General features: G+C 38.4%; 1 protein-coding gene across 3 annotated transcripts in view; it reads right to left on the bottom strand.

The window, feature by feature from the left end:
- Nucleotides 1-5,000, bottom strand: part of GULP1 (GULP PTB domain containing engulfment adaptor 1) — a 4,195,041-nt gene that overhangs the window by 3,991,673 nt on the left and 198,368 nt on the right. The gene's annotated exons all lie outside the window — the stretch shown is intronic.

Raw genomic sequence — 5,000 nt, 5'->3', positions numbered from 1 at the left:
AAAGTAAGCACATCTTAAGATCAGTCAAATGATATGACATGCTGGCGCTACTTCATGTCCAACTAACTTTAGGTAAAGTCCAATGTCATATCCTTGATAGCTATAGATCCCTATATATGACCCAGGATAATCATACCACATACTTAAATGTACTGGAGTCACTCTCATAATTCACACCAACATCATATTCATGGGTGATTTTGACCATCTCACCATAAACTGCGCCATACATACACAACCACTAACATACATGCTCAACAACTCCTGGTTTTTGTCAATGTAAACACCCCAGAACAGCTAATCTGCACACCTACTAGGGGTGAAAATATCCTGGATGTGTTGCAACCCCCTTGTATAATGTCCTTAACGATCAGATCAGATCATAAAGCTGTAACCCTTGAAATATATTTAAAGGCTGAATTCCCAGCAAATCCCAGAACCTTTAAGAACTTTTCCTAGGCTAACTATTTCATATAAAGTGAAGGTATAGCTCAATTCCAAGCCTCCCCAAATTCAGAGAACACAGTGGCCTATGTGGGAGTGTTTACAGAAACTCTGTACAAGCGTGTAAATAATTTCATAGAAACAGCAGTTCTAAACTGAAATAAACTTAGGACAAACTCCAAAGACAAGCCCCCTTGCTGGATCCCCAGTATAATCAGCTTGTACAACAAAAGAAAGAAAATCCTATCCAAAAATATGAAGGGCTATGCTAAAAAGTGAAAATACTCCAACATTAGTCTCACAAAGCAACTCAAGGGACTAATCAAGTTCACCAAAGCCAACTATGAGGTAAAAATAGACTCCCAGGCTAAGGGCGACCATGAAGCATTTTTCTGTTATGTATGCAAACTTAAAAGGAACACCCAACAGTGTGCTAAATAAACAATAAATGGAACTTCCTATACTGAACTGGGGTATATAGCAAATTTGCTGGCAAATAAAGTTAGCTCTAATATCATGCCCCTATCACCCCCAGCTCCCCCAGGAAATACTCTCTACAATTTCCCCCCATCACTAAAGAACAGGTCCTCACTGCTGTCTACAGAATAAAAAAACACTGCATCAGTGGGTTCTGATAATATCCCAGGATGTCTCTTAAATAGCTTGAAACATGACCTGTCAGGCCCACTAGAATTTATTCAGCTACAGCCTCCAGACAAGTTTCATCCCTAGGGAATGGAGGACTTCAACTGTCATCCCTCTACACAACAGCAGACCATCAACAGACCCATGGAACTAAGGACCCATTATCTTAACTAGTTTTATATACAAGGCCATAAAAAATTATTGTGGACCTGATAAACAAAGACACAGGAAATATTCAAACATTGGACCCATCCCAGTTCAGTTTTGTCAAAGGCAGGTCATGCCTACTAAGCTTGGTGGACTTTTTTGACAAGGTAACTAGTGTCATGGATGAGGGCAAAATGCTATATACTGTCTACCTTGAACTGTCAAAGCCATATGACAAAATACCACACTCTGGTATTATAGACAAACTTAAAATTTAGGCATAAATCCCTATGGCACCCAGTGGCTCACAGAAACAACACACAAAGTTAGGCTGGGGGAATCCACCTCCACCAAGAGGCCTGTAACTAATAGTGTCCCACACACCTCCCTACTTGGACCTCTCCAGTTTGGAATAGACTTCTCTGAATTCAAGGCAAATGTACAAGGTCTGTGGCTGACAAAGTTTGTGGTACCGATGAGTACCCCTGCAAATTACAACATAGATAACACTCCACTAAGAGTGGACCTAGTGGTAAGGAACTTGGGAACTCAAGCTGACAATATTCTGAGCGCTGATCACCACAAGTCCATGTCGGTGAGAAAAACTTTCTACTGGTGAAATGTATAAATAAGATCATGACATTCAGATCAAAAGAGATCAAAGTCCCACTAAACTCGGCTCTCTTTAGACCAATAATCAAGTAGAATGCACCTGGTCAGGCATTTACAACAAATGGAGCAGCCACAGAGATTCTTCACTAAAAGAATACAGGGTGTGTTTTGCTGGTATTTCGTCGGCAGTTTGGATTGCCACAGGTTTTCTAAAGGAATGAACTGCAGATGGATAAGTGCCATTTGCATTTTTCCTGTGTCAATGGCAGCATTAGTAAGTGACAATTGGTTTTGTGGAAGTTATATGAGATGTCTCTTACAGTAGTTTATCCAAAGTGGTGGCCTTTAATATGATGACAACTTTTGGTTCTTTTATTTAAGTCCCCAAAAGTGCAAGTTGAAGAAGAGCACTTCGGAGGATCTGCCTAAGTCACTAGAGTTGAATAACAAAATCAAACTATTCATCAGTATTTCTCCAGAGCTGGCTTTTCCATCTGTCTGACACATGCCGGTCATTTGGGGACACACTTTGGTGCATGCAGTGCTAGTGTACATACAGGTACTGAGGTCCGGGGAATAGAGGAGAAGAGAGAATCCTCTAGGGGAAGACAGTGAGTGAGCCAGTAGATTTGTAACTGCTCAAAACTACTTCAGATTTGACTTCAAGTGAAACAGGACATGGATGCAATTAAAGGCTGATAACAGCTACCTCTGGACGAATGGCTTGACTTATATAGGGTGTGAAAACGACACTTGTACTTTATGGTAAATATTTCATGTTATCTTTCAAAGCACCCATACTAAGTCATATTAATGAAGCTCTTGTGTTGGTCTTTCGCATTTAAATTCACTGGAAGCCACTATGTCAATTGTATGAGGAATTATCTTCTTGAAGGGCACGTGTGATTGAAATATAACGGTCTTTTAAATTCCTGATTAGTGAGCCCTGTTATACAAAGGTAAACAAAGTGTTGGAAAGTAAGACTTTTTCTCGTGGTATTAATAATTATCCAACTTGCTTACAGTATAGACATGAAAGAAGCCAATCCATACTGCAGACCAAATACCAGAAAAACACAGCAGCACGAAGTGGTAGGGGTTTAACAGAAAATTACAGGATATTTTTATAATGACAGACATGTGAGTGACAGAAGTTTGAGTGATTTTTTACAGTTGAAATGTTCTTATATTTTAGTATTGTTATTGTTTGATAAATTTGTTCCACTTGCTGTGGGAAAATGTTCAAGGTTACAAATTTAAATGATACATATGATTTTGGTTTATTAAACCATAAATATAACTTAAAAGAATCTGTTGGATTAGTATACATTTAAAACAATCAAGAAAGTGAATCCCAAAGCATATGTATTAAAAGTGTATGGAAGAGTGCATGGTTTCAAAACCTCTGGGAGCCCAAGGTGCATTTAAATTAGCCCCTGGTGCAGCTAGTTTATTTATGCTGAAGGATTATAGTGAATTAAGTACTAAACTGGAAGAAAAATGAACAAAGAAAGCATTTAGTTTGAGTGCCAAAAGTACCATTTCTAATGCTAGTTTTGCTACAAACAGCCAAAGAATGTTTTTAGTATAACGTTTTGAGTCCCACGTATGTAATGCAGTTCTGAAAACTGAAGAATCTGAGTGACACTGAAAGGGTTTTTGACACTGAATGTCTGTATCTGTTTCCTGTGGAAGGCAAAGTGTCTCTGTTTGCCTCCAGGCATAACTCTCAACTTGTATGTAAGAGACAATGGCCATCACTTCCACTACCCACCCCTCAAAAGACATACACAAAGACAAATGCACACTTCAGACACTTGTGCTCGCAACAGTATACCATATACAGCTGAACAAATTACTTTTTCTCTCACAGTTTGGGGGGCACACAGACTTGATTTTTATGTTTTCAGAGAAATCATCAGGCAACAGTGGAGAAGAGGCTGCTTTACAAGGGAAAATACTTAACTAGCCATCTTACTTGTAGTGCTAATGCTACATGTAAGAACTACAAGGACAGCCTTAAGGACTTAATTTACTTGCTATTGAATACAGTAGTACTATAGGATATGGAATAGTGTATGGTCTGGAAAGTGCATGGAATGATCAGGGTTCTACACCAGCCACCACCTGGCTACTAAATGTGGATGAGAAGAAGCTAAAAGTTGGAATAGAAAACTTTGCAACACCAGTGCTTGTAAACTAAACTGATGTAAAACATGTGGATGGGTGAAACACCATTACATAACATGCAAAAGTAGCTTGGCAGGCAGAATGATGGGTGAAACACCATTACATAAGATGCAAAAGTAGCTTGGCAGGCTGAAATTAAGAGCACAAGAATTTATAGAAACAGAAAAACATGAGGAAGCAAGAGCTGATTGGACGGAGATAACATGCAGAGTAAGGCACACTGTTTTCTACCTTTTAAATGTATACCTTTGCACCTTCCAGTTTTCTTGTATTTAACTGCTATCATCTTTCAGGATTACTTAGAAAAACATGTAGTAAAATATTTTTGGCAAATCACTATCACACAGAATGCAGCTCTTATGTCAAATAAGGTTTACTGTGCTCAAAAAGGGGAAGAGACAGTATTACCAAATCATCAAATAAAAGTTTTAATTTACCACAGTGAACGTAGATTACCAGAGCAGCTGTATGTACATGTATGCCCCCATACATAAAATGCATCACTCAGACACTGTTACAAAAGCCAACCCAGATGTTATAACTACATGCGTAAAATCACTGGCCAATCAACAGTAATCTAGGATTTTACTGACTGTATACCATAATCTGATCAGTTTAGCTTTATAAATAGACTAAGGCTACTAGTCCATACAAAAGCACTGCAGTAAACCAGTCCAGTAACTATGAAAGAATATGTAGAGCAACTTAATGCAAGTGAAAGAACTTAATTTCCATAAGTAACAACTGACTTTTGACCAACTTTATCCACCACAGAGTAATTCCAGTATGCTAACAGTTCAGCTGACCTCTACCTGGCTTATTCTTTTTTTAATATCTTATTTTAAATGCCCAGGAGGAGCAAAAACTTGATAAGGCCTCTACTGAATGAAGATTATTGCCAACCCATTAGTCATAAAACACTTCAGGAATAATATTCAAATTTTAACAGTAGGAATAAAAGG

This window comes from Protopterus annectens, chromosome 6.part0, assembly GCF_019279795.1.
Source record: "Protopterus annectens isolate FY-2018-M chromosome 6.part0, PAN1.0, whole genome shotgun sequence".
In the NCBI taxonomy this organism is placed as follows: Eukaryota; Metazoa; Chordata; order Ceratodontiformes; family Protopteridae; genus Protopterus; species Protopterus annectens.
The sequence above is the reverse complement of the archived record's forward strand: the minus strand, read 5'-3'. Positions and strand labels throughout refer to the sequence as shown.